Source organism: Pogoniulus pusillus, chromosome 18 (assembly GCF_015220805.1).
Source record: "Pogoniulus pusillus isolate bPogPus1 chromosome 18, bPogPus1.pri, whole genome shotgun sequence".
Taxonomy (NCBI): Eukaryota; Metazoa; Chordata; class Aves; order Piciformes; family Lybiidae; genus Pogoniulus; species Pogoniulus pusillus.
Genome location: NC_087281.1, coordinates 18965597 through 18977099, shown reverse-complemented (window position 1 = coordinate 18977099; position 11503 = coordinate 18965597). Strand labels below are relative to the sequence as shown.

At 42.4% G+C, this 11503-nt stretch overlaps 1 long non-coding RNA gene across 1 annotated transcript; it reads left to right on the top strand.

The window, feature by feature from the left end:
* Positions 1-4964: 4964 nt before the first annotated feature.
* LOC135183311 (uncharacterized) lies at positions 4965-6530 on the top strand. The gene is made up of 2 exons (XR_010305502.1): positions 4965-5906; positions 6223-6530. It is a non-coding gene; the product is annotated as an uncharacterized LOC135183311 (long non-coding RNA).
* The last annotated feature ends 4973 nt before the right edge of the window (positions 6531-11503 follow it).

Here is an 11503-nt window from a genome sequence, read left to right as displayed (position 1 = left end):
GGGAGCTCCGCCCCGCCCCGCCCCCGATAAAGCGAGTGGGAGTGACTGCGCTGGGAGCTCCGCCCCGGGTAAAGCGGGTGGGAGGGACTGCGCTGGGAGCTCCGCCCCGCCCCGGGTTAAGCGGGTGGGAGGGACTGCGCTGGGAGCTCCGCCCCGCCCCGGGTTAAGCGGGTGGGAGGGACTGCGCTGGGAGCTCCGCCCCGCCCCGCCCCGGGTTAAGCGGGTGGGAGGGACTGCGCTGGGAGCTCCGCCCCGCTCCGGATAAAGCAGGTGAGAGTGACTGCGCTGGGAGCTCCGCCCCGGATAAAGCAGGTGAGAGTGATAGCGCTGGGTTCCGGGAACTTCAGGTAGCTCTCTATTCTCTTTGAAACTGAGCTTGCAAGACGGGATCCGAGAGCAGGGTGTTTGTAGGTCCGCCACAGATGTTGCGGAACAGGTTTGTGTCGAGCTGTGACATGAAAGGGTGAGCTGTGAAATTCGCTGCTAGCAAAGGCTGTGCAGTTAATTCAAGCCTCTGCGAAAATACAAAAGTACACTTAATGCACTGCGGTAAGATTCAGTCCTGCAGCGTTGAGTCCACTCATCCTGTGCTCAATTCAATTCTGCTAAGTGTTGAATAATGGGAAAATGCTGCATCACATCGTCTAACACATGTGCTGGAATGTGAAGTGAAACATAGTAAGAAGTAAAGTGCATCCTGTCAGTCAGCAACTTGTATCTGTGACCTGCACCAAAGTGAAAATACCAGGTAGAGAGATCATGCTGTGCTGAGTCAGAGGTACAAAACTGAATTAAGTATTGTGGAAGACCATGGATTGTGTTTTACTCTTGCATTTAACTCTAATTAGTCGATTCACTGTGGGGAACAAACTTCCAAGCAATAGTTTGCTTCAATTTTCTCAACCTTTCCTTCATGCTTTTGTGCCTTATTAGAAATTGCCTTTATCCTTTCATCTTCTTCCTGTATTTCCAAGGGCAACCCTCTGCCCCATCCTGCCAGTCTGTCCCTGTATTGTCTTTATGCTTCAACTCAAAGTACTTTTCAGTTCTCCATCTCCAGCTATTTCGGTCCTACCAGGCATACTTTGACATGATTCTGAATAGAAAGAATGGAATGAATTTTCTCAACCAGAAAGAGACAATGGATGACTTCAAATGCATAGATAAGTGTGCATGCACACAGGTGTATCCTATCACCTTCCCTACAGTGAAGCCTCAGAAAAATTCCTAGACTCCCCCCCAGAAGCAAAACCAGAACTAAGACAGCCATTTTTGCCATTAAACCTCACCCCCTCCCCTGCATTACCAGTTTTGCTGCCCTTACTAATTTGTGTTAACTATTCTAGGCTCACCTTTGCTATCACAGTGCTGCTTATGGCAAGTTGTTTTGATCTCTAGAAACAGATGTCAGCATGGAGAACAAAAGCATGCTAAGGTTCTAGGACATCAGTGCGTACTTCCCCCCCCTAAGTTTTTGCTACCCTTGGTTGTGAAATTACACGTCCAGTGCCGTGGAGCCTCTGCGCCAGATAGCTGCATGGCTCAGCTTGGCCTCCAGGGACCCAAGGGACAGAGTGAGCTTCAGCTAAAGCTGCATGCAATGATCAGCTTCGTTTCACTTTTGCAGGGGCAGAAGCAGGATTAATGCTCACACTTTTTTCACGGGTAAGTCTTCAAACTGATTCTGCAATGGTTGCTATCTGTATTTTTAATACCATTTTAATGTACGTTTATTTGCAATCTAAAGAGAACTTGGAGCCTGTTAGAGTTATTTTGTTCTTTATGCATGTAGATTTCATCCTTGTGCCAAAGAAAACAAATATTTTAGCTTATTCCTTCTGACTGCAGATTCTTCTGCGTTTCTCTGAACATCATCACTTTGAGTTGAAATCCTATGGAAGGTGTGTGTTTTGATATGATGAAGGCCAACATAGCACTTCTAGCCTGTGACTTTGCATTTTTCTTCTGTGTTCCCTGTGTATTGTCCAGAAAACATTTTACTCTGGGGTCATTGACTTCCTCCAGACTCTCCAAGTCTACCCTGAACTATGCTGAAATTAATTTCTTCCAGTCTGGGAATTATACACAATACTCTCTCCATTTATATTTAAGCACCATCTAGTAATGTTAACAGCTTGATTTAATCATTAACTAGAAATTTCAAAAAGACAAATTGCTGCAGATGATAACAAAGTTTGTCAGATGATGGGAAATGAACATCTGCATCATCATATTTAAGGTGAGGCAAGAGGCAAAGGAAACTGAGACAACGTGAGCAGCACCTGAGAGTTGTTGCGGTTGAGTTATTTGACTCTATTTAGCTGCACTTGAGGTAAGCTGTTACTGGACTTACACAGTCTGCATGTGCAGCCTATTTTTCTGAGAAAAGGGATTTAATGTTTGAAAATACTCCTTTCCCTGATGTTTCTGGTACTACAAACAATGAATTAGCAGGTGAAGGTCCATGTCCCAGGGAAATCTAAGGATGAGCAAGCTATACAAGGACGTGGTTAAAATAGGTAGCTCAAAGTAAGAGGACCTTTAAACTGCCAGGTTAAAAACAGACTGAGAAATATGTAAATCATGGCCTGCAGGAAAACTTTAGTTTAGATTCTCTAGGATCTGATTCCAGCTCACAGACTTTTCTGGGACTCTCAGCCCAGAATGAGTAGAGGGAGAGAGAGGTTTGCTATTCGTGTACAGGCTTCTCAGGGTGAAACAGATCAGCGAGATGTAGAGGTTGTCTCTAAAAAGCCAGCTGGTGAAAGGGCCTGGAACACAAACCCTATGAGCAGAGGCTGAGGGAGCTGGGGGTGTTTAGCCTGGAGAAGAGGAGGCTCATTGCTGTCTACAACTACCTGAAGGGACATTGTAGCCAGGTGGGGGTGGCCTCTTCTCTCAGGCAACCAGCAATAGAACAAGGGGACACAGTCTCAAGTTGTGCTGGGAGAAGTCTAGGCTGGATGTTAGGAGGAAGTTGTTGGCAGAGAGAGTGATTGGCATTGGAATGGGCTGCCCAGGGAGGTGGTGGAGTCACCATCCCTGGAGGTGTTCAATAAAAGCCTGGATGAGGCACTTAGTGCCATGGTCTGGTTGACTGGCTAGGGCTGGGTGCTAGGTTGGACTGGATGATCTTGGAGGTCTCTTCCAACCTGGTTGATTCTGTGATTCCCTCATAGTGGGAAAATAATACTTTGCTGCATTGTTTGTGTGAAATTGACTCCTCTTGTTAGCACCTGCTCTAAGCCACCTACTCTTCGATACTGCACCTTGCCCTCTCAGTATTGTTTGCTGTGTTCACAGACTCCCTCGGGACAGATGTTGTGGACAGATTTTTGTGGATCTTCCTCCCTCCCTTGTCTGTTCCACTTAATACTTTGTATTTCTGCAGGTGATGTACTGATAGGAACAGGATAGAGAACAAGGCAGCTGACATGATCTGCAAATCATTTTACACACTGCTAATCTGGCCTAGATTGAGGGTTTTTTATTCATGAAAGTCACAAGTATCCTTTTTGTCGTTCTGCTCTTCACTGATTTTTCTCACTCATTTTACATCCTCCACCACAGTTACATTCAAAACCGTGGTCTTTCTGGAGATGTAACACCTTCAAACCAGAAAGCACTGCCGAATCCCAGCTGTCAGAAAACTGACAGTGAGGACTTAAAAAGTGTCTTAGCTCCTTTGGAGAGACTGGAGATTTGAAAACTAAAGTGAACAGTCACTCCTTGATGCAGGAAATTGTACAGATCTGTAATGTTATCAGATTAACAGGCTGGAACACAGCTAGAGATGGAGCTTGGTAGCATTCCTTTTTTAACAGTTTGCTTGTTTTAGACAAACCCAGTGGCAGTGTAACAAACCCTCTAGTTTCTGTTACCAGGCAGTAACAGAAAGGTAGTCCACACAGGCCAGTGAGGTACAGATATCCTCTTATATTTTGTTAGAAATTTCTTACCACAGTATCACCAAGGTTGGAAGAGACCTCACAGATCATCAAGTCCAACCCTTTACCACAGAGCTCAAGGCTAGACCATGGCACCAAGTGCCACATCCAATCCTGCCTTGAACAGCTCCAGGGACGGCAACTCCACCACCTCCCCGGGCAGCCCATTCCAGTGTCCAATGACTCTCTCAGTGAAGAACTTTCTCCTCACCTCCAGCCTAAATTTCCCCTGGCATAGCTTGAGGCTGTCCCCTCTTGTTCTGGTGCTGGCCACCTGAGAGAATAGAGTAACCTCCTCCTGGCTACAACCTCCCCTCAGGAGGTTGAAGAGGTGAAGAAAAAGGAGGCTTAAGGTGGGGGTGTGGGGGTATGGGAAAAACATTATTTTTACTGGGATATGGTGATTTGGTGACATCAGATAGAATGGTCAAATAGTGTTTGTGCTTTCTGGAGAGATGAAGGGAGCCCAGCAACCTGCCATTATCCTTGCCCTGTTACTCTAGGAAATAATTTGTTTCAGAAAGACTCCATCTGTTAAATCTGTCTTCACTATGTGCTCTGTTTAGTTTTGTTTCTCATGTAAGTACTTTTCTTCTTTGTGCTACATGGAATAAAGTTAAAATAGGTTAATCAGTAACTACTTATTCCAGCAGCAGCTGAGCAATCTCTCATGTGTTCCCCGTTGTAAGTTCTGCTAGTTTGAATTCTGCTAGCTAGAATGTTTTGGGTGAGAAGAACTAGATTACAGGCTGTGAAAGAGAAACAAGGGTGATGTCTACTTCACTCACAGGCTTGCTGAGATGTATAAGGACAAGAGTATAAACATAGATAGGGCATTTGGGCATTCGAGCAATGCCTGGGCTTTGAGCTGCATGTCTCTACGATTAATCCATTTGCTTCCTAACCCCCTTGGCCAACCTCCATTCTTCCTTGGGGCACAAGGCAACATCTGGGGTAAGGTAGAGGGGTGGGAGAAGGTGGAAGAGTGATTGGGAGCCCCTCCTGGGGACTCAGGTTTCTGGGAGGGCTGTTGTGTTTCTGTATTACCTTTTACCTTGTATATTTCTGTCTGTAACTGTATCTACTGTAAATATTGTGCTAAGCTGTAAATAATAAGCTTAATTCAATTTCCAGAGCCAGCTGAGTCTAGTCTGGATGATTTCCAAAGTGTGGGGGTGCAGGTAACACCCAAACCACCACATAAGTAATCTAAACTCTGTCTTTTGCTTTTATGTAGGTACCAATACATTCTGTATTGCTGAGCCTTCCAGCAGCAAATGAAAAATATGTATCTGTTCCTCCTTTCCATTTTTTGTTTGCTTTTGAAAGCCACTGGCACCAAAGATATTCTTTTTGGTCATAAGAATTACACAGAATATCAAGTGGGGAACATGAATCTGATTCTCTCTGTCCCACATGGTGGGTCATTGGAACCCAGAGACATCCCTGATCGAGAGGCTGCCTGTTGGGATGCAAAGACATCCTCTTGTGTTTTCTCTCATGAGTGTCCTCCTGGAAGTGTTCAAAACGATAAGAAATGTAAAGTATCTACCAACCAAGACAGGTATACTATAGAGGTGGCTCAAGCTCTTGCTGAAGAAATCAACAAAATTAGTGATGGCTTCTTTCCACATATCATTATAAACCACCTGCAGAGGTTCAAGATGGATGCTAACAGGGAAAAGGAAGAAGCCTGTTTTGGAATTCCCCAAGCAGAACAGGCCTGGGAAGAGTATATGGGATTTCTGACCACTGCAAAAGCTCAGATGACAGGGGGTCTGATTCTGGATATCCATGGACAAGCACATCCTGAGCAGTGGATAGAACTAGGCTACACACTTTCCAAAACTTCCCTTAACTCAAACACCTTTTCTGCAGCATCTTCCTCAATTAGACACCTGGCCAGTCAGCTAGTCAATGTGTCTTCTACGGCTCTGGTTGCAGGGGACAGAAGTTTGGGTAAGTACCTTGAAGAACAAAATAGTAGTTATGTTTGTGTGCCTTCTCCATCCCATCCTCACCCAAATAACGGGAGCTATTATAGCGGTGGATACATAACAAAGACTTTTGGTTCTCGCAATTCTGGCACTGTTGATGCAATTCAGCTTGAACTACCCCAGTGGGTGAGGGCCCCTGAAGAACGCCTCAGATTCTGCAAAGCACTGGCAAGAGCTGTAATGAAATTCTGGCAAGCTAACTACTGCAGCCAGTACGACCATGAATTTCTACCGTGCTGAAAGAGGCTGTCTTGTTAAGATACATTTCTGTAATACAGAGATCATCTAGAACAAGAGAACAACTGATACAACTGAACAAGCCTGCAATGTAATGGTAGATGCTGGTGGGAAGAAAGTGATCTGCAAAGGAATGCAGAGATACCAGTGTAGAGAAAATCCACAGCTGATAGCAACAAGTCTATTAACACACAGCTCTGCATCAGATCCAGCACTGGAAAGACCACTTGAAGATGAGTGTGTTTATTTGGAAGTATCATTTGTCCACTTGTGCTTTTTCTGTTCTTAATTTCTTTCCAATAACATCCTCTGTTCTCCAGAACATAATAAACAACTCTTCTGCATCTAATGAATTCTGTGCAATGGCTTAGTAGATTGTTCAAATACATGAAGTGTCTCTCCTTATCTTGCGATATTTTAAGACAGACAGTTGGATAGTATCATTGTGTAAAATATTTGAGGCTGGAACTAGTTTCCATTTGGTGTTTAGAAAGCCCTAGGAGTTGGAACTCTTCTACTAAACTGAAATTCCAAGCAATGGCACAGAGTCTGGACCAATTCAGGTTCTGCTAATGAATTATGAAAAAGAAAAGTCTGACAGTATTATAGTACTCTAATTTTGTCACATTTTAAATAGCACAACAGGAAGGTAGTGACTGGATGGAAGACAGCTAAAGATAGCACATAAAGATCATGCATTTTTGGCAGTTTTCCTTACAGCATGGTTCCCTCCTGAGAGCTGGTGCACTCACCTCATTCAACACAAGATTAAACTCTTTACTGATACAGGAATCAGTATAACATTATCAATGGACTCTTTTGAACAGTGGAGAATATAGTAGCATGTACAGATATGAGTACAAATGAGCTCTTGGAAAACATGGGCAATTAATAAGGAAAAAACAAATGGAACAGGCAGCAAGACCAAAAAGAATAAAAGTAAAAAATTGGAAATATCTTAAATCCTAGCAGTGCTAAAGGTTGAGTAAAAAAAATTAGTAAATAGTACAAGTAAACAGGCATTTCAGAGGAAGTAAATAGTTTCTGCTTTGCCTTTGCCTTCAAAACAGCTCACAGAGCACAAAGTGTAATTTAGATGAAAATGGGGAATAAAGCATAAAAGCAACATTGTCTGACATTACCATGGAAGAAGGGAGAAACCTATGTATTGTTTTCTTAAATGTTGGTGAGATCAGTTTCCAACATTTGGCAGTTCTTTTACAGTTTTGCTTTTAGAGCAAGAGTTTGGGGTCCAATTATGAAAATCGGGAAGGTGTTAGGTATGTTTTAGCACATCCCTTGGGGGAATACTTTAAGACTTTCCATTACTGCAAAATCCACAAGAATGACATTGTCACTAGCCTGTCATTCAGTAAACAGCCACTGGCAACTGCTGAAAAGGAGCATGATTTCTGATCACCCTGAGATATGCTGAGTAACTTTTGCAGGTTTTGATCTTGTTTACAACAGTTCAGTGTAAGGAGTTCACACTGATACAGTAGTATCACTACTACATAACAGTAGTGATAAAATACTGCTGTTATACTTTCATCTTCGTTGTACTCTGGTTCATATATTGACTTTAAACACGTCTGTCATGTCTTGGACTTGGTTACAATAGAAGTGATGGAAAATAAGAGTCAGTTGAGTCGACCTATAGTGGTTTCTTGCTATTTAAAAATGCATAGCCAAGATTTAAATTGGTGTGACAAGGGATCAAGGTTTTGCTAGTAAACCTAAACTTAGAGGAGGTAAATGATCACAGAATCATAGAATCAACCAGGTTGGAAGAGATGTCCAAGGTCATCCAGTCCAACCTAGCACCCAGCCCTATCCAGTCAACTAGGCCATGGCACTAAGTGCCTCATCCAGGCTTGTCTTGAACACCTCCAGGAATGGTGACTCCACCACCTCCCTGGGCAGCCCATTCCAATGCCAATCACTCTCTCTGTGAAGAGCTTCCTCCTAACATCCAGCCTGTACTTCCCCCAGCACAACATGAGACTGTGTCCCCTTGTTCTATTGCTGGTTGCCTGGGAGAAGAGGCCAACCCCCACCTGGCTACAACCTCCCTTCAGGTAGTTGTAGACTATGATCAGATAAACCAATTTAATAAATTCTATTCTTACCTAAACAGATTTTCCCTGCTGTGACATGGTAGTGCATTTCTAAAACAAATCCAATAAACAAACAACAAGGACAATGATAATAAAACAAACCTTCAAATGCACTTGTTAGCCAAGAGAGAATTACGAAGCTTTTTCAGACTGCAGTGATTTAATTGCATAAGCATTGCCCCTATACTCAGCACTAGTTAGGCTACACCTTTTATGTATGTGATATCTGTGGTTCCTTTGGTATCAAAATACTACGCTGACTTCCAGTTCCAGCACTGTTCCATTTCTCAGACTATTCTTGTGTCTGATGTACATTTACATGAATACTACTGACATAAATACAATTGAACTGTAATGGAAGGTCAGCAGAAATATTTGTAGCACTCTAGCTATGCTTAAGCAAACATGCATTTGTATGTGTTTACTGATTTTCCAGTTACTGAAGTCATTATTTCACATTGATTAATGCAATCACATATTTCTGTGAGCCACAAAATTCTAAAGTACTTCAGATAAGCACATCAGTGATAACAAGTAGAGGTTGGTATCTTCTGCCATTCAAGGAGAAAAAAAGAAAGCTCATGAAGAAATCAGGAGAAAAAGAATTTGTCCCTCTTTTTATTGCCCTCACTAAGGACTAAGGTATTAAATGACTTATTAAGCAGATGATTAAATTTTGTATGAGAAAATCCAACTAGAAGAGACAGGCCAAAATATACCCTTTGACTCTAATTACTGTCATTGTTCACATATTTAACAGGATTATCAAGAACTCATAAAGTTTAGATCCAGAAGAGACCTTGAGAACTACTTTCATTTCCTCAGTGTTACAGATCATTAAATATCAGCCATTTATCACTATAACGAGCCCAACGACTTTGTTCTAAAGCATTGCTTTTTTAATCTGCAGACACTGAGATGGAGAATCCATCATGTTTGTTCCAAAGGTTAATTGCTCACATTGTGAAAAATTAATCTTCCTATATGAATCATTGTCTTCAACATTCATAAAGCAATTGCTGGAATATCTTTACTGATTTAGAGTAATAGTATATTCTTCTACAGAAGTTTAAAGAGTAGAAGAGACTTTGGTCTACACCACTTTAGATTCTTCAGCTTTAACTTGCAAGTGACACTCAATGCTCTGATGTCCTGAAACATTTCAAATGACTAAATATAGCAAAGGCTGGGAACCTCTGAAAACAGTCCCAGATATATTTTAGAGTTTCCAGTTCTGAATTATTATTTCCAAGGCTGCCTTCTAAGGTGTTTTTTCTTCCACACATGTCAACATGCATCTATACAAACGCACACTGTCCACCTGAAAGTTTACAGCCAGTCCATTCTTTCAGCCCATGTAAATCGTGCACAACAGAAAACCTGTTATAAGGATTGTTGCAGAAGTGATCCAGAAAGCCCTTGGGAGTTTCAAGGATTTTTTTAATAGTACAAGACTGGTGACCTTCTTGTGATATTTATTTTATCTCATGAGCTCAGCTATATGTACCATATACATTTGGTATTTTCAGTTGAGACACACTTAGAATCATAGAATCAACCAGGTTGGAAGAGACCTCCAAGATCGTCCAGTCCAACCTATCCCCCAGTCCTATCCAGTCAACTAGACCATGGCACTAAGTGCCTCATCCAGGCTTTTCTTGAACACCTCCAGGGACGGTGCCTCCACCACCTCCCTGGGCAGCCCATTCCAATGGCAAATCACTCTCTCTGTGACGAACTTCCTCCTAACATCCAGCCTATACTTTCCCCAGCACAACTTGATACTGTGTCCCCTTGTTCTGTTGCTGGTTGCCTGGGAGAAGAGAGCAATCCCCACCTGGCTACAGCCTCCCTTCAGGTAGTTGTAGACAGCAATGAGGTCCCCCCTGAGCCTCCTCTTCTCCAGGCTAAACACCCCCAGCTCCCTCAGCCTCTCCTCACAGGGTTTGTGTTCCAGGCCCCTCACCAGCTTTGTCGCCCTTCTTTGGACACATTCCAGCACCTCAACATCTCTCTTGAGATGTGTGAGCCACACACATACACTTCCAGAGATGCAAACATCAGCACACCTTTCATGCAATTGTAAAAGTGAAGATAAGATGCTTTTTGCAGCATTTCCATTAATATGTATGCATGCTTGATGAGCAGGTGCAACAGTAGAATTAGGAGTGTGAGTTCTGTTTCCATCTTTGACTTTGACCTGATGATACAAACCCACAGCATTTCTTTCTGTTGTGCCTCATGAGAAAACTAACATTGCATGGAAGACAAATGGAACTTGTTGGAGAATTCTTGGTAGCAGAGGACACAGAAATGATAAACATGAGCAACTGAGCTGAGAATGTCCTTGAATCCATTCTGGGACCCAGATAGCAGGCATAGGGTAGTTTCCCCCCACATGCAGCTGCAGGGGGTGGACCCTCAGATTGTTATGGTATGCTGACCTATTGATGCCTTACAAGTAACTCTGTACCCTCTGACTGTAACCAATCTTGGTGGAGCACGCCTCTTGCTAGAATGCATATAAGTCACTGTATCATGGAAATAAAGTGGATTATGACCATCTAACTATATTGGTGAACCAAGAGTCATTTTACCCATAGCGCTCCACCGACAGGAACTCTGCTCATGAAGTATGCAGATCACTTGAACAACGTTAGCACTTTGACAGTATTAATAATGAAATCAAGTATTGAGGAGATTGCACTTTTAAGAATCTAATTTTGCTATGAAAAATCCCAAATCAGAAATTCTGAGGTAGGATTTTTGCAAAATGTGATTAATGGATTCTTTTTCTCTTATTTTCTAGAAATCCATAAGACATCTAAAGGGAGTTTTTTTTGACAGATGCTCTAACAAAAGCCTACATAAAAAAATCTATGTACATTGTCCAACATGTACTCTCACTACATTTTATTTCTTCCTTCTTCTTCCTTACCAGCTTTTCACTGCTTTTATATTACAGGGATTTAAAAAAATAAAGTACATATTTTAAGATTTCCCTTTCAAGGCAGAAGACAGAGATGTCTTCTTCTCAATGATATGTACAATTAATCTGGCCCAGCCATATCTTATTGTTAGACTTCTGCCATGCAGCATATGGTCCTAAAGCAATCCATGACTATGTGTTGACATAATATTTTTGCACATGATCTGTCACCCACATCTCTTTTGCAGACCAAGACAGATAAAGGATATATGCCTT